Source organism: Myotis davidii, unplaced genomic scaffold, assembly GCF_000327345.1.
Source record: "Myotis davidii unplaced genomic scaffold, ASM32734v1 scaffold71, whole genome shotgun sequence".
NCBI classification, from domain to species: domain Eukaryota; kingdom Metazoa; phylum Chordata; class Mammalia; order Chiroptera; family Vespertilionidae; genus Myotis; species Myotis davidii.
This window is the reverse complement of record NW_006283588.1, coordinates 1,892,113-1,915,636: the sequence shown is the minus strand read 5'-3', so window position 1 is coordinate 1,915,636 and position 23,524 is coordinate 1,892,113. Positions and strand designations below refer to the sequence as shown.

At 35.8% G+C, this 23,524-nt stretch overlaps 1 protein-coding gene and 1 long non-coding RNA gene across 2 annotated transcripts in view; one reads left to right on the top strand and one right to left on the bottom strand.

Moving 5' to 3' along the window:
• Window positions 1-23,524, top strand: part of SGCZ (sarcoglycan zeta) — a 633,314-nt gene that overhangs the window by 333,197 nt on the left and 276,593 nt on the right. The gene's annotated exons all lie outside the window — the stretch shown is intronic.
• Window positions 1-23,524, bottom strand: part of LOC107183375 — a 24,090-nt gene extending 566 nt beyond the window's left edge. The window contains exons 1-2 of the long non-coding RNA XR_001514163.1: window positions 23,496-23,524; window positions 7,880-7,883 (exon numbers count right to left, since the gene is read on the bottom strand). This is a non-coding gene — a long non-coding RNA (uncharacterized LOC107183375). The remainder of the gene's footprint in view (window positions 1-7,879; window positions 7,884-23,495) is intronic.

The following is a 23,524-nucleotide window of genomic DNA, read 5'->3' as shown; positions in this document are numbered from 1 at the left end:
CGGGCAGATCAGGACTGAGCAAGATGGGCTGGACATGCTCTGGAGCCCTCCTATGGTCCCTCCCTGGCTGGCGAACCTTCCGCATCCCTCCCTGGCCCCGATCATGCACGCAATCCAGGCTGAGGGACCCCACCTTCCCAAGTGCATGAATTTCGTGCACCAGGCCTCTAGTTTTTAATATTTTTTTAAGAATGAAAGAAAAGAAATATATACCACAGTTTTCTATCCATTCATCCACTGATAGGCACTTAGGCTGGATTAGAAAACTGAGGTACATCTGCACAATGGAATACTATGCTGCTGTAAAAAAGAAGGAATTCTTACCATTTACAACAGCATGGATGGAACTGGAGACCATTATGCTAAATGAAATAAGCCAGTCAATTAAAGAAAAATACCACATAATCTCACTCATTTATGGATAATAAAGACCATTATAAGCTGATGAGCAAAAATAGAAACAGAGGCAGAGCAGCATCGACCAGACTGTCAAACTACAGTGGGTAGGCCAGGAAGGGTTGGGGGGCGGGAGAGGGATTAGAGATCAACCGAAGGACATGTATGCATGCATAACCAATGGACACAAGACGCTAGGGGGTTGGGGAGGCCGGGGGAATGTCAAGGGGAAAAAAAAGACATATGTTATACTCTTTGCAATACTTTAAGCAATAAAACAAACAAACAACAAAAAACATAGTAAATAGTCCTGCCCAGTGTCACTCGGTGGTTGAGTGTCAGCCTATGAACCAGGAGGTCACGGTCCAATTCCAAATCCGGCCCAGATTACAGGCTCAATCCCAAGTTAGGGTCTTGCAGGAGGCAGTTGATTAATGATTCTCTCATCATTGATGTTTCTATCTCTCTCTCCCTCTCCTTTCCTCTTTGAAAACAATAAAAACATATGTTAAAAAATTAAAAACGTACTAAATAGATGGTATAAGTACTACTCAATAAGAGCAATTTAATGATCAGCATAGGAAACTTCCAGTTGCAAATTGGAGAAAACTCAACTAAAACCAATTTAAATGTAAATGAGATATAATGATACATGTAACTAAAAGGGCCAGAGAAACAGTATTTTTTGTTGTTATTTAGAATTTTGGTTCTGTTGCTAAATAGTCTTTTCATCTTTGCCCTCTTTGTGCTTGAAATTTTCCTTCACTTTGGCTCCTTTTGTTGTAGCAAAATATTGGTATAGTTTTGTTGTGTCCTAAAAACCCCTGAAATTTTAAATTTTTAGCCTGTCTCTGGTAAGGCAGTTCCTCTTGTAAGGCAGTATCATACCCAGAATGTTTAGGTCAGTTAGACCTTCCTAAACTACATAGATTCTGTTAAACAGGAAAGTGAGGAGGAGGGATTAGGGACAGCTAATTGCTGGCCACGGTGTCCCTCTCTGAAATTAGGGGAAAATGGTAGAATATTCTAGATCCTAATATACTAGTATGAGATATATAGATATTATGTGGGATTTTAGATCCATATGATTATGGTATTTATGTGGTCTTTATGATATTGTTACCATTTATTGCATATTAAATAATGGATTCTACTTTTTTTTTTTTACCAAATATTGCACAAGAAAATTATTCTAAATATCACTAGTCAATGGACTCAATAAATTTGTTTATTTTTTCTAATGAACCCTACTACTGATTCCATTCTTTTACAGCATACCAGCTATGCAGGAAGTCACTGACTCTTAACTTTTCTTCTATAAAATGCATGGCATTTGCTAATTCACTAATTTGCCAACAGAGAGAAAAAAAAGTCTCTGTATATCATCTGCTCAAACTTTATGTTCATGAATTAAAATAAAATATTAAAAGATACTAAGAATAATAAATTGAAAATGTAGGCTCACACCAAGAAAGGTATCTTAAAATCTGTGGTTTTTCTTACTTTTGTAAAATTTCTTGTAACTTTTGCACATTTGATAACATTAGATTTCATTTTAGTAAATAAATGTAATATTAATTTAATGGTATGTAAAAATATATAAATGTAATATTAATTGATGATGCTTCAGTAGAAATGCCTGTTATGAACCTGATTGCTTTCTGACTACAGTTGTCTAGTAGGTATAATCTATTCTACTCATACGAAGGGAGGGTAAGAGAAAAGGAGAATTCAGTTACCATAGCACAAACTTGAATAGGCACTTAGAGTAATAGGCATTTAGCAAATCTTATTTCATTTTGTATACAAGCGATTTCTCCTAGATTGAAGTAAAGGTAGGTAACTGGATGAAAGGTATGTGTCTGGAGATAGCATCCTTCACAGTGCTTTACATATTCTAGTTTATAATCAGATGAGCTTTGCTCCTCCTGCATCATAGCACCACTGAACTGCCTGTCTTCTTTCATGTTTGATGTGTGTTAACGGCTTAAAAAAAAGAATCAACATAAGATTTTTGAAAATTATATGTTTAGAGGTATTCTGTGATGGTAATAGAAGGAGTGTGTGAGATTCTCCATGATAATAAGAGTGAGTGACAGCTCTCTCTTTAATTATGTAGTTGTGTCACATACTGAGGCAGAAATGGGAGGAACACAGTCCTTCTGAATGCTCCAGCAAAGGAAAACTAACTCAGTTTTTAACTATAGTCTAAATGTTTTATTTCTTTGTATTCTCTGTCCATTAAAGAACATATTTATTGGATTTTTCAGAGGCAAAATCTTTTAGATGACAACATATTAAAATTACCTTTGCATCTAGACCTAGAAGCAACAATGCTAGAGTACTGAGTTTTAAGGACAGAAAACAGAAAAGCAATATTTTTCAGCTTATCTTATTTGTTTTATGTTACTTAGTTATCTTATCTCTGTTTACCCTTCTTTCTTCCAGGTATGAAATGTCCTCCTTCAATCATGCCTCTAAAGCAGCGGTTCTCAACCTGTGGGTCGCCACCCCCTTGGCGGTTGAATGACCCTTTCACAGGGCTCGCCTAAGACCATCCCGCATGTCAGATATTTACATTACGATTCATAACAGTAGCAACATTACAGTTATGAAGTAGCAACGAAAATAATTTTATGGTTGGGTCACAACATGAGGAACTGTATTTAAAGGGCCAGAAGGTTGAGAACCACTGCTCTAAAGATATTATACATATCAATTTATATTACTCCATTTAATTTACTTGGATTAATACTTTTAATTACTGAGACTAATAAATAATCTTAAAATCTCCTGTCTTTATGTAGTAACTAGAGGCCCTGTGCACAAAATTCGTGCACTGAGGGGAGTGTCCCTTGCCCAGCCTGCACCCTCTCCAATCTGGGACCCCTCAGGGGATGTCTGACTGCCGGTTTAGGCCTGATCCCTGTGGACATCCCTCTCACAATCTGGGACTGCTGGCTCCTAACTGCTCACCTGTCTACCTGCCTGATTGCCCCTAACCGCTTCTGCCTGCCAGCCTGATGCCCCTAACTGCTCTCCCCTGCTGGCCTGATCACTCCTCACCACTCTGCCTGCCTGCCTGCCTGCCCCTAACCACCTCTGCCTCAGCCACCGCTGCCATGGCTTTGTCCAGAAGGACATTCGGAATGATGTCTGGAAGGTCATTCAGATGTCTGGTCTAATTAGCATATTATGCTTTTATTATTATAGATGGGTATAAGTTTATGAGTCAGCGTCTCTGGGCCTATCAATGGGGCCTGATCAGAAAGGTGGGGCTGATCAGCAGCCCTGGTGGAGGCCTGGAGAGAAATGGAGGCCCAGCTGCAGGAGAGAAAGAGAGAGGCAAGTGCTGATCAACAGCTGCCACAGAGGCTACAGATTAGACCCTGCTTCATTCTTTAGGCCTCTTGAGCCTGATTCACAGCCCCCTCAGCAGTCAGTGCTGGGTGGCCGTGGTCGCCACGGCCACCCAGCTCTGACTCCAGGACTGACTTCTGGTTGGTTGAGCCTTCAGTCGTGAGGGACCCAGGGTTTTATATATTAAGGATTCTATTGATTTATTATTTTTAACTTTCTAGCAGTTTGAATTATAAACTTTAATAATTTTATTATACTTAAATTTCATAAACATATTAATTCAACAAGGCAATGTGTATCTTTGGATTTTTGTACATGATATTCTTTATTCAGCTTGCCATTCTGGATTTAAATAATGTTACTTATGTTTAAGATTTTAAATATAGGTACTATTCAAAGAACTCTTTCTTCCAATGGGAGCAGTATCACAGACTTTGAGCAAGAAACAGAAAGCACTTTTTTTAAAGTTATTTTTCTATATAGTTCTTTTTCCTGATAACAATTCTACTAAGCATGGGTGGTTATTTACACAGTAAATTATTTAAATTTGGACACATTGCTTTTAAAATTTGTCCTACAGTAGACTATCATCATCTACAAAATTTAAAAAAAAATACTCTGGTACAGCAATCACACAGAAATGAAACACTTTCCTCATGGCAGTTCTCTGCTGGGAGGAAGCATCACTTTGTTCTATTACATGATGTACTTGGACCAAAAGTCACACACAGAGCAGTGGAGTGCTCATCCTAAAACCTGGTGGCGATGAACCCGGGAATGATCCATTAGCTATTTAAAAAGTGACTGCTCTTGTTGTTCAATAATATATTGGAAATTATAGTGGCAGTGATAACATTATAATATTTTTTGAAATAACATGAATAAAATATTTTATTTACTTTATGAAACTGTCTTCTTTGGAAAAATGTCTAGTCAGATCTTCAGTAGTAAATTAATTGGAAATTATGTTCAATGGAGCTGTTTCAAATGATAGCATTTAATACTGTCTATACAATAAGGATTCTCATAGAACACGGGAGAATGATATTTTAGGGTTTGCATTAAAATGAACATGCTAATAAGTATTAATCTATTGCATTTAGAAAATTATTATTAAATTAATTGAGGTGGCATTTTTAGTAAAATCATATACATTTCAATTATACAACTCTAGAATACATTTATTCTTAAAGAAAGAAAACACTGATACTATATACTTTTCTAAGTTCAAAAAAAAAAACCCATTCCATCTTTTTATAATATTTGAGTTAATTAAGCAGATCAGACAGGTCGTAGCTGATTAGTAAGCAATTCAAGCTCTTGTGCAGAAACATTCTAGCAAACACAGTTTCTTATTAAAAACATACAAATCTCCAGGTTTTAGGTAACTGCCTATTAGAAAATCTTTAAACATTTATTCTTATTAGTAAGCAGACTAAGGATGAAATTAAACCTTGTAATGAAAAGGTAAAAAGTAAACACACTTACTTTACATTATTAAGTAGCTGAAATGTAAATGCATTCTAATCTCTTCCTTATCTATACTAGTGTGTTGCATATTTGTGTCAGTAAACACCTTCACTTTCATTAGCTAACTTCAAATTTATGGACTATAATTTTTTTCTTAGGATGAATTAAAGTATTCAAATTAAGTATGAGTATGAAAAAATATTCTTAAAATTGAGATTCAAGTAAACTGACTAAATTATTTTTCTTGCTTACCCTTCATTCCCTGCATTTCCCGTATTGTTAAACAGAGGGTGTGCCTTTGTTTTTCTGTATTGTTCTTGTTCATAAAGGGATGTCTTAGCTGCTTATACATTCCTCTTAATCCGCATAGGCGAGTGTAAAAAATGACAACCTGTACTATTGGACTAAACCATTATTGAGTTTTACAGTTAATAATTTTGCAAAACTAAATACTGGCATGTGTGTGCATGTGCTTATGTATTTAATTCAAGAAATTTATTGCAACTATTCACCTGTGCTGTCAGTGTTTAAACATCCCCACAGATGCATCATCAGGACAACTACAGATGGTTTATTTGAATTGCATGTTTAGACTGTTTTTTGGTATATAAACTTTAGGCCCATGTGTCATCTCTAGAATATATACATATTTATAAAGTTAAATCTAGTTCTCCTCTCTAAATGCAGTACCCCAGCATTTTATACTGTCTCAATCAGAGACACATAAATAGTTCCTGTATTTGTATATTTTGTATATGTAAGACTAAGCCGATAGAGATGTTAAACAAGTTTAAATTTGGGAAACAAGTGTATGTAATAAATAGTTGGAACTGCTTCAGAGAAATTTTTAAATTAAGTTAAAGGAATTTATATTGATGTTATTCTACTTCTAAGATTATTGAATTAAGCTTTACCAATGTAAGTAAACCTTTCTATGTCTTTTGTAGTACTGTGAATTTATTTAATGATTCATGTTCAAAAATTAAATGTGATTTACATTTCATTTTCTTATAGACATGCTTTTAGATGTTGAAAAGCAACTTAGGCAAATATCTATATTTTATATCTCCATTCAAGGGTCCTAGCATGATTTATTGTTAACCAATTTTGGCAATATTATAAAAAGCATTTACTTATGTTATAATTTTGTTCAGATGATACATTTATCAGTTCTGTAAAATAATAGCATATTAATGTTTTAATGTAAATATTTATTCGTTATGACCCATAAAATATTATGTGATGGAAAAACTGAAATTCTTAAAATATATTTTTTTAGATTTAATGCTTGGCCATTACAAAATATGAATTGTAGTACCATTTATTTAGAAGAGAGATGGAATAGAAAGAAACAGTATATGCAAGGGGCATTTAAAGCTTCCCTTCTATGGATCTGCTACAAATGGAAAATTTATAGTTAAATGGGTTGCTTATTTCTTGGTTAATGTGGTTCAAATTGTGGGCTTAATTTTAGTGGCTGTCAGTTACATAACAGTGGTTATTTCTCAAAAAGCTGTACGCATCAAAGGAAACGTACAATACTGAACTAGTACATCCTCACTTTTTCCCAGAAAGGAAAAAAGACAATGATGAGCCAGTGCCATTTAGCAGTAATTCACACAGCTTTAATTTTGTACAAAACTGGGTTTTAACTTCCATTTTCACTCTGAGTATAAGTTACCAAGAAATCCTTTATCTGTTTCTTGAGGTCAAACTTTTTAAGGCAAAATAATAAGTATAAGTATATAATTAATGGTACTGATTATTTTTATGACAGATTTTACTGAAGAATGGTGTATGCTGTATTACTAAGTTTTTATGCTTTATTCTGAATTATTCATGCCATCTAAAGTTTACTGGCAAAAGAGACAATATATATTCAGGAAGTGAATATATCCCTGACTCAGTACATGTCCATGTATCTACCTGCTAATTTTGCAAAGATGATTTTTTTAAAATTTCTATTAAGACCTCAGTTTGATTCAGGGAAAAGGGGTAGATAATAAGGATCAAATGAAACATATAATTTTATTCCCTGATATGATCCAAAGTCTGATGTAAGAGCTCCAGTAACCCCAGAACAACTGAGAAAGTGCAGAGTTGACTAACATTGACTGTGTAGCACCCCAGGAACCCAACTTGTGCCGATGTCAGCTCTCAATTAGCGCAGCCCCACACTGAGAAGGAGATTTAAAAACAATGGGACATCATTAGTGGACATTCATAGTACAATATTTTGCCAACCTACCAAATGTCTGTTTATGAGCCATCCACAGGGTCCCACTAAAAAAATAAAGCAATTTCTTAGCTCCTTTGGTTGGGAAACTTGGGCACAAGGATGAGATTATAACGTGAAGGGGAGGAAAAGACCACACACACCTACCCATTGATGGACCCCTGTTTCTTAATAACCCTGACATGGGGTAGTGCAGTCAGTTAAATTCCGTAAGAATCCTTCTCTGGAATTAACAATTTGAAGAAATCCAACTATCTTGGTTAAAAGGTAAGCATTTTAATATATGCAAATCTTTGACTTGGAATAATTTATAATGTCTTCCAGGAGATATAAAGTCACCACATCTAGAATCAAAGATGAGGAGGCTGAACGTGACCTCTAGAAGTAGTGTAGTACCTGATGGCGTTAATCACTTACCTCCCTTACTAGTTTTAAAGGCCAATTTTAACCCACAGACAAAGGATATAGAAAGGATTTACTTTGCAATGGGTCTTAAGGACGTGCTGTGAAATAAGCCAGGGAGACCAGTTCCATATGCAGATGCTGGTTCCTATGTGTGAAGGTAGATATGTTGCCTCCTTTCCGTGGTACAGAAATGTTAGGTTGTGGTAAAATTGAATGTGAAATTGTGATACCACTTTACTGGATCAAAATGGAAGTGTTTAATGACCTAGTATGGTGAGAATTCCCTCTGGAATACGAGTAGAGAGCATATTAGAATGTTCTTTCCTCTTTCCTTTTTATGTTGAGATTCTTTGCTAGTAAGGAGATGAATTGTAAGTAATATCCTCACTATCATCTTTAAGGATTTTGTTACTCATTATATGCATGGCTGTACAGAAATGGAACTGTTTTCTAAAAAGAATGCTAATGTAGAAAAATGAGCATTATATTAAAAGTAAATATACTGGTTAGTTTTAGATTCTTTAGTATTAGACTTCTGTGGTGTGTATTATTGAGCTGTTGGATAATTTTTGAGTTCACTAGCAAAGAGAAATAAAAGTGTATAATCTCTATGTTTCTAAATGGTTATCTAGATAATTATGCTTTCAATTTATTAGTGTGTTTGTGTGTGTGTGTGTCTGTGTGTGTGTGCAATCTAAAATTATCAAATCTCTGGGGAATTAAATTGACTTTGATTTTATTTTCCTGTGCAGACAACTTTACCGAATGTGAATAAGTTCAATTAATAATTGTAATCAGTCATCATTGAATAATGCACTAGAAAGTATTTGCTTTTATGTAATTTTTTTCATGCTATAACTTTCTTTGCAGATGCTAGACTAATAAGGTATTAGCTTACCCTTTAAAAGTAACATCATGACTCTTAAATCCTATCACCTTAAAAATGAGAATCTGGAAATTTCCCTAAAGAATATACTTGCAGCACAAACACAAACAATAGTGAACAAGACATAGCTATTAAAGACTTTTCAGAGAAAGGGATAATGGGATGCACTCTACAATCCACAGCTAACAAATTTAGCATCCTCACAAGACATGCATATCCTTCAAGATCCTTTGTCAACCCCATAGCCACTTCTCTTTGTGGTTGCAGTAGTCGCTGATTTTACATTTCCAGGATCTTCCTCCAGAAAGATTCTACCTGGTTGAATGTCTTATATTGTCAAAGCAATTCAGCCCAGCCTAGCTTTTTCCTTCCCCTGCCCCTGCTTTCATTGTCAGACTCACTTTCAGAAAAAAAACAAAAACAAAAAACCACCACCACCACCCCCCCCTCACACACACACAACAATAACACACAGTGTTTTTGTTTGTCTTTAGTTAATAGGATCATCTTCTTTTGAAAGCAGTTTAACAACCAACTTTTGTCACCATCCTCTGTCCCTTGGATACCTTCATTCCTCTCTATTTTGGCTCTCCACTTAAGAAGAACCTGTTAGTGAATGAAATATTCTCAGTCTATTAACCCAAATTGTCTTTAGAAAGTCCTGTAAACTCTTAGCAAAGCATCAGAGGTGCAAGAGGGAAATAATGGTGTATCAGAGTAGTAAATTCAAAGAAAATTTTATGAATGAAGAGTACTGCTCTTAATGAGGACTGACTATGAAAAGGATCATTAGTTAAATGACCCAGGTTTCACTGGTGGTGAAGAAACATTCAGTGGTGTGAGTATAGCTGAGTAGCTGACATCACTTTATTTAGATATTTACATTTTCTTTGATAAATTTGACATGTTACAATTTATTTTTTTTTTTATATAAGGGATATCATATAGTACTTGTCTTGCCTGTTGGACCTAAGTCACTTAGCATAATGTGCTCATGGTCCATCCATGATGTTACAAGTGACAGGATATCTGTCCTTCTCATGGCTGAATAACATTCCATTGTGTGATATACCACGTCTTTTTTATTTTGTCCTGTCATCCACTGATGGGCATTTGTTTTGTTTCCATATATTGGCTACTATAAATAATGCTGCTATAAACATGGCTGTACATATATCTAACAATATACCATTTTTATTTCTTTTTCGTATATATACTCGGAAATTAATTGCTGGATTCTATGGCAGATCTATTTTTAGTCTTTTGAGGAACCTCCATATTATTTTCAATGATTGACTAATTTACATTTTCCCCAACAGTGTATAAGAGTTCCCTTTTTATCACAACCACTCTGAAAGACTCTCTCATTCTATTTATGGACTGAATTGTGTCCCTCCCCCCAAACATTATGTGTTAGAATCTGAACCCTCAGTATTTAGAATGTGACTGTCTTTGAAGACAGGGCCCTTAAAGAGGTAATAAAGTTAACATGAGATCTTTAAGGTCAGCCGGGATCCAGGATGACTGAGGTTCTTATAAGAATAAAAAATGTGGACACAGACAGGTGCTTACGGGATGCCATGTAAAGACCCAAGGAGAAGGAGGCCATGTATTAGACAAGGAGTTTGACCTCTGACGAAACCAACTCTGCTGATACTCACTCTTGAACTTCCAGTCTCTAGAATTATGAAAACATAGACTTCTGTTACTTCAGTGCCCTGGTCTCTAGTAATTTAGTATGGTAGCCCTGGGAAATCAATATGGTGCCTGAATCACTAAGAACAAAATGGATGTTAGCTGTTGGGGGAGGACTGTCTGGAGGTGAGAAATGTGGATTCCCAGTGACCATTGAAAACGTACAACTTAACTAGCCTTCTCTCAAAAAGTTTTTGTTTTGTTAGAACTTAGCATAAGTTTGTGCAAACTAAAACTACTCTGTACCAATATAGGACTCTGATTAACCCTTTGCCATCAAAAAAAAATGTCATTTACTCATTTTGATTTTATAGCTACTTTGCTTTTGGAATATTTTGAGGCAAGTTACTTTGTTAAATTAACAGAAGGCGACAACTGATGTAGATGTCAAATAGGTATGAGATTTATTGGGATGATCACTTAGTAAGTTATATAATGTCTAATCACTAAGATGTACACCTGAAATTAACATAAATTGTATCTCAACTTTAATTGAAAAAAATACGTACAAAAATAAAAGAAGAAAGTTAAAAAAAACAGCAAAAGTGAAGAGTGCATGTCTCTTCATTATAATGACTATCAGAATAATAAATTTGCACTGTATTGGCTATGAAATTTATGAGATCTTGAAGCTAGAAGAATAAGCAGTAACTTACTTGAGCTTGCACAAAATATGGCCAGTATTTTGAAATTGCTGGCAGGAGGGGAGTTCAAGCAGGGAGCATAGTTTAGAACAGCAGTTGCCAGCCGGTGGTCCATGAGGTCAGAAAGGTTGGTGACTTCTAGTTTAGAACATATCAGCAGAAAGCGCTTACAATTATAATCTACTAGAGGCCCTGTGCAGGAAATTGTGCACTGGTGGGGGGGGGTCCCTCAGCTTGGCCTGCGCCCTCTCGCAGTCTGGGACCCCTCACTCCTTACCACCCGCCTGCATTCTGCTCCTTACCACTTGGCTTGCTGCTCCTTAGTGCTGCTGTGGAGGCAGAAGAGGCTCCCGCCACTTCTGCTGCGCTCGCCAGTCCTGAGCCCAGCTTCTGGCTGAGCAGAGCTCCCTCTGTGGGAGTGCACTGACCATCAGGGGGCAGCTCCTGCAGTGAACATCTGCCCTCTGGTGGTTAGCCACTGGTTATTCTGGTTGTTCCGCTGTAATGGTTGCCTAAGCAACCATCTTTTATTACATAGATGATCTGGAGATATTTAAATGAAGGCTTAAATGCAGAGTAAAAATTACATACTGGGATGGATTATTCACAGTCAGTCTGTTTTCAATCTTCATAGTCATCCTCATTTAACAAAAGTTCCAGAATAGATGATGGACTTTTGTGCCTGCCTTTTTGCCTTTGCTTATGATGCTCACACCGTCTGGAATGGGTGTACTCATTCTTGCTGCCTCTACCCCCCGATGAACTTCAGCTAGGGCTAGTTGTCCTCAAGCTTTAAGAGCACAAAGTAACATGTTCTACCATTTATGTCTCCATGACATGTACCTCATCTATGTACCTCATCTATGTACCTCATCTATGTATCTCATCTATGTACCTCATCTATGTACCTCTTCTATGTACCTCATCTATGTACCTCATCTATGTATCTCATCTATGTACCTCATCTATGTACATCATCTATGTACCTCATCTATGTGCCTCATCTATGTACATCATCTATGTACCTCATCTATGTACATCATCTATGTACCTCATCTATGTATATCATCTATGTCAGACACTGTGGTAGGCACTAGTTACACATCTGGGATGTATTAAAATCAATGTTTCTCTTTCATTTGTTTTCATATCATTTTGCAAGCTTCTTCAGTATAGGGAATTTGTATCCCTGCCCTCAGTCTTTCTATCTCCTATACCTAATGCTTATTTGGACAAACTAAGTTTATTTATTATAGTTTCACTGTTCTGAAGTTGGCACTCTGCTTACTGTATATATAACAAGAAACCATTATTTGAAAAAACAAAATTCCCATCCCCATACCAAGTTAAACAAGATAAAAGTTACTCATCAACATTTGATGTAGCCATTTAGTGCCTTTAATTTTTTAATCATGTAAAATACACATACATTTTTATGTAAGGCTAGTGGTGGAAAAAATCCTTTAGTAGAACTATTTATTACCACTAAGTAGAGTAATCGACAGTTTTTCTTATTTAAATTCTCTGAACAGTTGTGGAGAAGGGTGTTTGAAGAAGGTGGTGAGACAAACACAACACCTTTGAATTGTCTGTCTACATATCTGTTTAAGGGATGAGATTATAGTTCCTTCAATATTCCTTAATATTCTATTCAGACATGAGGCATTTAGAAAAAAAAATCGTGGTTAAATACTTATGGAATGTGACATTGATATTAATCTCCCTGAGTTGTAGTCCCTTAGTATACCTCTTGGAAGATATAAAAATATATACTTGGGTGTAAAAATTTCAGGGAAAATGCTTATATATACTCTTTGTACTCTGTTCAAATTTAGAGATTTAAATAGTGTTGTTGCTGGAGTTTTCTTACCATTTATTATTCAGTGGTTGAGGCCTACTATTTCATTATATTTTTACAGATAATTTTTCTTCTGTTTTTATCATTCTGCCTCAATTCACATTCCTGGGAATTCAATCTTGATAAAGCAGCATAACCTTGCCATACCCTTTGGTTGGCCAGTCACCTAAGTCACAATGCAGATTTGCTATGCTATTCTGTAAGTCTGTGTCAGGGCCTTGCCTTAGTCTCCCTTGGCTTTTTCATCTCTGAAGGCTTCCATGATTGCTGCTTCTGTTCTTATGCTAAAGCCCTTTCTTTCAAGGTACATAAGTGCTAAACACAATGGCTTAGAAAACTAGTTCAGCTTCTCTGTTAACTGATTCATGGATGTAAGATTCACTATCCAGACAAGTCTCTAGTCAAAGGAGGAGAATAATAAGAACTTCACAGGTATATGATTAACAAAATGTAATTTCAAAGCTTTGAAATTGCTTTATTTCATTCCATTTTATAGCAAGATTTAGAACTAAGTTAAAATTAACCCTGAGGTTTGTGGCTTCTTTCAGAAGATATGATTATTATTTAAATTCTCTATCTTTCACTCATGTTATCATATCTGCATTTATATAAATGCATTTAAAATGCTTTTGAAAACAAGTTGTAATTGCAAAAGGAGTGATCAGTATTGCCCATTTTAATAGTTAAAGCCTTATAAAAAAGAAAATACCTGACAAAATATTCAAAGAGGATAATTATTTACCAAAAATTAATATTAGCATATTACTTTTTTATTTTAAGAGTACCCAGGATTTGCTTGAAAACAGGTGTGGGAAAGTATGAAAGACATGTTTATATTCACAGATTCCTAGAAAGAAGGTGAAGGGCAATCCCCATGGGGTCAAGGCTCTAGTCAGGCAGGAGTTAGGATGAGGGACAGTTGGACAAGAGCCTTTAGTGTGGTGTGACCATGGGAAACAATTGATGACTAAGGAAAGTATTGGATGGTCTTCGTGATTTCAGCAGGCACTGGGTTACAAAGGATAGTGGCCCAGAGTGAGACCTGTGAGAGCCAGACAAAGAATCTGTTGGGGTGTGAGCTCCACACTGATTGGTTTACATACCCAATGCATGCTGCAGGTGAGTTTGCTTATATCTCTACCCTTGGGTGGGGCAGTCTCTCCAGGACCAGGGAGGACTCAGATGTCACAGCATCAAAAGTCCATAGTTAATATACATGTCATATATTGTAAAGCCCAATGTGCGACCAATTAAATTAAGATTTAAAATGTGTTTTAGAGCATGATACCCAAGGCATCATTACTGGACCTTTAATTATACTTCAGTATAATGGACAATGTGGTGCTTAGTTTCTTGTGCCTGATCTATAAAAAAGACAACTACAGTTTAGAGTGAGTTTTAGATTATGAAAACTTTTATACACAAAGTATTTTGTTTGTCTTGCCCACAATTATGTATGTGGTCACCCCTCCCCCATTATAGAGAGAGACATGTTGAAGGAGGTTATAGAATCACTCTGTCAGTATATGGTTATAGAATCCCTATCATCTACTTCTAAGTCTCAGTATCTGCCTTGGGCTCTGCTGACTATTCCTCTGGTTGAGTGAGGGCCTTAACACACAGGTTATGGCCAGTTTCCTGATCATGCACACATTTTAAGTGTTTTTCATTAAACCTCAGCAAATAGTAAAAGAAATTTTAGTTCTTTCATTTATACCATAGAAATATGCATTCAAAAGAAACTAGATGCACTGATTAAAGAGTATTTTCCTCCAAAGTACCCTGAAAATTACACATAAAATGTTAATGATTGTAACAAATTACATTATTATATTCAGTGGGAGGGGTGGATATTACTCAATATATTCTACTGTACTTTACAATTGTTTTCTATAATTGTTTTTAATTTTGGATTTTTCTTCTCTTATTTTTTAAAATATATTTCTTTATTGATTTCAGAGAGGAAGGGAGAAGGAGAGAGAGAGATAGAAACATCAATGATGAGAGAGAATCATTGATCGGCTGCCTCCTGCACACCCCCTACTGGGGATCGATCCCGCAACCCAGGCATGTGCGCTTGGCCAGAACCTAGGGCCCTTCAGTCCGCAGACCGACGCTCTATCCACTGAGCCAAGCCAGCTAGGGCTCTTCTGTTATGTTTTATCCTGGTCAGTTCTATTCTCCAAAGTATGATATTGATCCAAATGGTTACAATTCTTCATAACCACAACAACAACAAAAAAGATCTTATGCTAAGAGATTAGTTTAAGTCATTTACTGGTAGACACTATGTGTACCTTCAAGTGTGTCAGTCCATCAAGAGTATCCCATGTTTTCACATTTCTGGTTGTTCTATCTCAGTAATTTATCATTCTCCCCTTCTGACTTCATGCTTATTTTCCTTCTGCTTTTGCTGTGACTGTTCCACAAACTATGTCAGTAGTGAGATTGTTTAACACTAACATTTTGGTTTAAACAATGGATCAGAATATTTGAAAATGTAAATCAGTTTGAATGTTGATGCTTTTGGAATTTTAGTATAAGCCTGAGTTTGATATACTTGGTCATTTGTTTAAGTTCCTTTAGATTTCTTATATAAATTATTAGGCAACTTATCTGAACAACATTTGCAATTAAATCTGGTACTCCTGGAGATTTCATTAGTTCTAATCATAGCTAATCTATTTAAATTCCTGAGAAACTTTCCTAATATGCTTGTGAACTATTATATTATGCTTAGTTAATTACTCTGTAGTAAAAATGACCAACTAGGGGCTCACACAATAGTTTAGCAAATGAATCCATTTGTCACCTAGATGTCCTCGTCATGAGCAGAAAGTGTTTTATGCCTTGGCAATGCTGGTCAATCTCCTAATTGGCCCATTTTTAAAGAACCAGGTCATAATTTGGAACTGCCATTTTTCTGTATGCTTTATTGGCAGCACAATCGAGAATCCAATGACTCATTCCCATTATGAAAGTAAAAATAAGGTTGTGTTTAAATATGGTTTCCAAAGTTTATAGGAAGCAATGCTGGACCTGAGTTTAGAATACTTGTAAAATATATAAGCAAAAAATATGTGTGCTAAATAAGGCAATAAATAATTAAATGAATAAAAGTATTCCCATGGCTACCTCCTACAGCTGTACAGTGTGTGCCCTGCTCGAAGGAACCAGCTATGGGGATGAGTGGGCTGGCAGCCAGGAGACGCTTCCCTTGCCAAATTGTGGGCTCCCTTCTGTTTCAGTGGTGCCTTTTGTCTCCACAAGAAGGATCACATTTTTCTAATATTTCTGCCCAATCTTTTTTTTCGCTCTAATATGGGTTTTTTCCAACATTGGAAAATCTATAAACAATATATGCATATTACAAGGTTACAAGGTTGATGAAAAATAAAAAAAATATATAAGTAAAAAACATCAATTCAAATTTACCCTTATACAAGTCATTTCCTTTAGGACTTGTTCATATTTTTAAAAAACCTTAAAACCTAACATGCATATTTTCAAGAAGTAAAAAGTTTCTAAACACCTGGATTTAAGATGTTTGTGTAACATCTCTGTGTGTTCTAATGGCCTGATGGATAAAATACAAAGTTTGCTGTTCACTTCTGAGGGCCCTTTACAAGCAGCTGTTCAGACACAGGCTCAGGAATGTCAGAAACTGACTATGATGCACACACGGAGAAATAGATAAGAAACAGCAAACAGCTACTAAGTAAATGTTTATTTCAGTCTAGTGCACACATGTCCAAATGCTGCAAAACAGAGAGAAAATATAGGGATGATTACTTACTCATAAAATTTCTTCATTAGGGTTCCTTTAAGTCTTTACCTCTTTGATAAATATATGCAAAATACACTGATCAAAGTGGTAGGTATTTAATGCTTCAAGATATTTCTGTTGCATGAATTAAGATTCTATGTAATAATCTCAAATGCATAACTTTTTTAAAAAAAGTTGCATTTGTAAATTAGTCTGCTTCCTGGTTTTATAATTCATTTAATAATTTAAAAGCTATTATAAACAAAATTAAACTTAATATAATTTATTAAAAATAATCTCAATAATTTAACTTAAAAGTATAATAGAAAATTAAATTTAAATTACTGTAGAAAAATGTAGAAAATTTGGAGTTTTGAGTTTTTAAATGTACTCATACTCCTACATGCACCGCAAATATTATTTTGTTGTATTTCCTTTCAGTTCTTTTCATACTCCTCTTCTTTCCTACATTGTTGGTCATTATGGCATAGATATTTGTATTTTTTATCTACCTAACACTCATCATCACCATTTTTCATTCACATTATTTTAATGACTACCTATTTCTGTTGTATATTTTGAAAATTAGAGTTAATAAAAACTGGAGTTATAAATCCAGTTACAACAAAGATAAATTGTGATTCATTTTGCCTCAGGCAAATGGACACAGGAAGGAAACACTGAGGGCACGTTCTTCGTGGTCCAGGGCTGGTCAGATAGACTGGTTGGTTTCCTGAGCATCTCTTCGAACAATTGTTCATTTTAGTTTGCTGTCAAGTAAGTTGTGCTGAAGGTGATCATTTTAGAATTGTTGCTATGATTTGAATAAGAAAATTGAAGCCAGCTAAGAAGCCATTATTTTTGTCCTTATTCCTAGTGTAAAATTATCACCAAAAAAAAAAAAATGGTACTTGTGAATTTTTTTATCTTTCACTGTTTTATAAGAGTAAGTTTAAAGTTCTCTAGTGATTTTTTTTTCTTTTTCTTTTTTTTCTTCTGTTTGTGTGTTTGTATTTTCTGATAGACGGCTGAGCAGGAATTGGAGCTGAAACTAGAAATGTGTATACCGATTCTGTTGATTTCTCTCCTTGCTCTAAAAATGTTAATTTTGTTTTTCATTTCTACAACTATTTCTAAAACATTCTCCATTATTAATTCTGCTAATCAGTTTCTGATTACTGAAAATACATTTGGCAAACCAAAGCCCATTATTTAAAAAAACTCTGATGAAATAACAAAATAAGCTTTGCTAAATAATCTTGAAAACTTTTCTCTAGATGATGATGATTTCTGTTTATATTATGCATTTATAATAAAACCATTTTATAAACTTAGGAAAAGTTTTGAGTCAAACTTGTCATCTGTCTCTAACCCATGCACACGAGTCTAACATGCTGATAAAAGTGCAATATTTTGATAATAATACTATATATAACATACATTTTAAATGACTTAAACATTACTGACACACTTTCATTAGTATTATAAAATAATTAATTTTTTACTAATCTGTGAATTTGCTTTAGCCATTGCTAAGCTAAGGCTTGGTTTCCAAAAAATAGGCCCACAAATTGGCTAGGGTGATGGCATATAATTAGAGTTGGATCTTCAGATTCCAATTTGTAATTTCTAGACTTGATAAAATCTAAGGTCTTATTCAACTTTGGTTATTAAGACTAAGAAATGGTCCAAGTCCTAAAATGCCTGGAAAATATTTACATATATTTTTATAGCCGTGAAGACAGAATAATAGAATCTCTGAATATAACTTAATTTCTGTAGAGTATAAGAACATCCTTAAGTGAAATTGAACATGACATTTGGTAAAATGTTGGTTTTTATAAACATCCTAGAGATTTAACATTAAATATACATGTCAAAAAGATTCTTCAGCCCTAACCGGTTTGGTTCAGTGGATAGAACGTCGGCCTGCAGACTGAAGGATCACAGGTTTGATTCCAGCCAAGGGCATGTACCTTGGTTGCAGGCACATCCCCAGTAGGAGATGTGCAGGAGGCAGCTGATTGATGTTTCTCTCATCGATGTTTCTAACTCTCTATCTCTCTCCCTTCCTCTCTGTAAAAAATCAATAAAATATATTGTAAAAAAAATAATCTTCACAGTGAGAGTAGATTTTGATTAAAGAGAGTGAACAAGACTTTATACTGATTTTTAAAATTGCAGTGTGACATGGGTTTATCTAATTTTTAATTCAGAAACTCATTTAGGACAAATGATAATGCTCTTAACTTACAGCTGAGATTTCAATAAAGACTAGAAAGACATTAGGATATGACAAAAAAAATCTAGATTCCAGAGGAATGTTTTCTTGAAGGAAATCATAGTGCTTTTTAAAAGGAAAGTGAATTTCCTTTATCTCATATTTCCAATTTATTCTTTACTTCTATTTGATACTAAGCTGTGTATTTAACTAATAATTATGGGATGCCAAGTGTTATAAGTGCACTGATGTTTTAAACAACTCATTCTGGTGGGAAAGATAGTTTAAATTAATAGTAATGCATTATTCAGAGAGCCTTAATAGATATAAAATATGTTCAGAGTTCTAGAGGCTGAAGGAGAGTAAAAGATTGACTTAAGGCCAAATTAATCATTTTAGATATATTGTTTCTAAAGCTTTTATCAGTTTCTATTTAGAGTCTTTGCTTGCCAAATTATGAAGGTATCCATGTACTCTCAGATGTACTCCTTAGCATCTAAGGCTTTGAAGCACACCCTTTATTTGGAAAGCAAATGCACAATCATTTTCTAGGAGAATCGGAACATTTCCATCCATTTCATTGCTTAAAAACTATAATGAAATACATTATTAATGCAATTTAGACAAAGTTTGGGGAACACTCATGCTCTTTTTTATTATAGGGCAGTCATTTTGCTTTTTATCACTTCTAATACTCAAGGCACCCTTTACAGGTGAGGAAACTGGAATTTAAAAAAATGCGTGATTAGCTCTACCTGGTTTGGCTTAGTAGATAGAGCATCAGACTATGGACCAAAGGGTTCGATTCTGGTCAAGGGCAGGCCCTAGTCAGGGCTCATGCAGGAGGCAATCAATTGTTGTGTTTCTCTCACATCGATGTTTCTCTCTGTCTTCCCTCTCTCTTCTATTCTCCCTAAAAATCAATAGAAAAATATCCTCAGGTGAAGATTATAAAAAACAATACTTGATTAAAGTCACATAGTCCATGTGTCACACCAGAATCAGAAACCTTGATGGTCAAATTTCTAAGTGCATGTTCTTCATGATGTAGACAAAAAAAATCTTTATGCATGTAATTATTAATCTTTAAAGCCCTATACTCTCCATCCAAGTTACATATTGCCTAACAATATTATTCAAACTAACCATTAAAATCTGGTTCTATACTTGTCATGAGGATCATAAGATCTACAAAATGTTCTGAATGAACTAACAGTGACTTTATGCCTCAAATGCTTAATTAGGTACTGCTGGTCTCCATTTGTACAGTTTTAAAATTTCAAACTGAAAAAAATGATCATTCTTTTAAATTAAATATCACCATAAAAATCATTAGTTTGTTGGTCATTAATCTATATCAACATTTTATACTAAATGTGAATTTCAGACTATTAAAGTAATCAGGTTTTTTGGAGACTTTGTATATGTGCTAGTAGCAACAAACAAAGTTAGATTAACAGTTGTCTTAGTTCTTAAGTGTCTTTGAATTAAGGGGATTTGGCTCACTCATAATTATATTTTCAGTGGGTGACATTTAGATTATGCTTAAGAATTATTTTTTTAAACAATGGCAGGATGAACGTGCCAGTGTTTCAAGAGGGGGAGTCGTGTAGAAAACAATACTTATTAAATGTCTACTATAAGTCAGTATTTTATAAAAGTGTATGTAGTTGAGACACGCAGCAATTCTCTGCAACAGATTTATCCTTATTTTAAAGATGGAGAAATTGAGCCTTGAGCGATTAAGCTAACTTTCTAAGGTCACAGTTATGAAATGACTGATCTGGTATTAAATTCGGCTTTGACTTCAAAGTACATCATTTTGAGAAACACACTTTTCTCTGCCATATCTTCATGAAGGTGACTTCCTAAAGTGTATATGAAATTTGACTATATGTGGAAGAAAGAAGAGTTTTAGCCTTTAAAGAAGCCTATAAAGGTTTAATTTTGGGTGTAAAAACAGCATGATTTTGAAAGAGCGTTATTAAGTGAACATATATATATATATATGAATTAGTTATAATTTTTTTAAGTGGTTAAATGGATTTGGCCTTTTTCTGGAGATGATAATAAAAGTAGCTATGTTTAAAAAAGTATTTATAGTGTTCATTAAAAGTCTTGGCAATCCTTATTGCTATTATGATTAGCTTACTATACAAACATATTAGAAAAAATATATGAAAATGCATTACTGTATAACCATAAACTAGTTACCACAAGGCTAAACCCGAGTATTGGCGGTGTGTAATGTATTTTAATAGCATAAGTTATATGATTTCTGATTTCTCAGACTGGTACAACTAATGTATGTGAGTATGATTTGGAGGATTAAGTAGGCTAATTTCTCATGAAAAAGAAAGTAGAGAAGAAATTATTATTATTAAAGCATCAATTCAGTTCACTGACATCTCACTGCTACAGAAAAATTAGAGGGAAAATTTCTGCTCATTAAACTTCAGAGGCACCATAGCAAATTCTAATGAGTTGCTTATTAAATTAGCAATCTTCTATAACTGGCATGATTCATCAACTTCTCTTTCATTTGCAGTTTTCAGATTAATAAGTAAAGGCCCAAATTGCTTGACATGGCTCTTCAATCAAACTTACTGTTATTAAGAGACCACAGCCACTAAAGCCATTTTATACAATCTAGTGTGAGCAGCATTTCAGGAAACATTATTTCCCAGCTGCTGTCCAAATATTTTAGAAATGTGTATGAATTTAGGGCTGCAAGGAATTCCATATAATATACTTGCTTATTTAATATATATTGAGTTTCTTCTACATATATGTCACAACAGTACAGAGTTTCTGCCCTCATGGAACCTAAATAAATGATATACAAGTAGTATCAGTTATTATGAAGAAAAAGTAAAGCCTCATAAGGTGATGGATAGTATTGAGGAAAATACATTAGATTGCATGAACAGGGAGATCTCTTAGATGGTGGAATACTTGAACAGAAATCCTAATAAAAAGAATAGTCATGCAAATATCTGCACTTAGACCACCCAGTCAAAAAGAGGAGCAAATGCAAAAGCCCTAAGACAAGTATGCTTACTATTTTCAAGGAACGAAAGGAGGTCAGTGTGACCAAGGAGAGTGAAAGAGATAAATGGTAGCGTATACAATTAAAAAAACCAAACGAGCCCTAACCGGTTTGACTCAGTGGATAGAGCGTCAGCCTGCAGACGCAAGGGTCCCAGGTTCAATTCTGGTCAAGGGCATGTACCTTGGTTGAGGGCACATCCCCAGTGGGGAGTGTGCAGGAGGCAGCTGATTGATGTTTCTCTAATAAAATATATTTAAAAAAACACAAAAACAAACGAAACAAAACAGCAAGAGCCAGATTTATGTAGCACTGCAGAGACCAAAGTAAGTGTCTTCAATTGAATTTCAGTGGTGATGAAAAGCCATACAATGTTTTGATTAAAGTGGTAATATAATTATATATTACTAGAGGCCCAGTGCACAAAAATTTGTGTGCTCGGGGGGGGGGGTGGTGGTCCCTCAGCCTGGCATGTGCCCTCTGGCAGTCTGGGACCCCTCGGAGGATGTCCACCTGCTGGTTTATGCCCACTCCCCAGGGGATCAGGCCTAAGATGGCAGTCAGACATCCCTTTGGCAGCCCAGGAGCCCTCGGGGGATGTCCACTTGCCAGCAGGGAGCAGGCCTAAGCTGCAGTCAAACATCCTTAGCGCTGCTGAGGCAGCAGGAGAGGTTCCTACCACCACCGTTGTGCTGGCAGCCATCAGCCTGGCTTGTGGCTGAGCAGAGCTCCCCCGTGGGAGCGCACTGACCACCACGGGGCAGCACATGTATTGAGCATCTGCCCCCTGGTGGTCAGTGTGTGTGTCATAGTGACCCGTGATTCCCAGTCGTTCTACTGTTAGGGTCAATTTGCATATTACCCTTTTATTATATAGGATAGAGGCCTGGTCCACAGGTGGGGGCTGGCTGGTTTTCCCTGAAGGGTGTCCCAGATCAGGGTGGACATCTCACTAGGGTGCCTGACCAGCCTGGGTGAAGGGCTGATGGCTGTTTTTAGGCTGGCCACACCCCCTTCAGGGTGGGGGTTCCTACTGGGCTGCCTGGCCAGCGTGGGTGATGGGCTGAGGGCCATTTTCAGGCTGGCCACACCCCCTTCAGGGTGAGGGCCCTACTGGGGTTCTTGGCCAGCCTGGGTGAGGGGCTGATGGCTGTTGTCAGGCTGGCCACAGTCATGGACTGGAAGCAGGTATCTGGGATTTATTTAACTTCTATAATTGAAACTTTGTAGCCTTGAGCTGAACTCAGGGCCGGCCAGAGCAGGCTGGAAGCTTGGTTTCCTCCATTGCCGTGGGCAACCTAAGCCTCCTGCTCACTCCAGCTCCACGGCTGCCACCATCTTTGTGACAGACTGATGGAGTGAGGGTGTGAGGGTTAATTTTCATATTACTCTTTTTTTTAAAAAAATATATTTTATTGAGTTTTTACAGAGAGGAAAGGAGAGAGATAGAGAGTTAGAAACATCGATGAGAGAGAAACATCGACCAGCTGCTTCCTGCACACTCCCCACTGGGGATGTGCCCGCAACCCAGGTACATG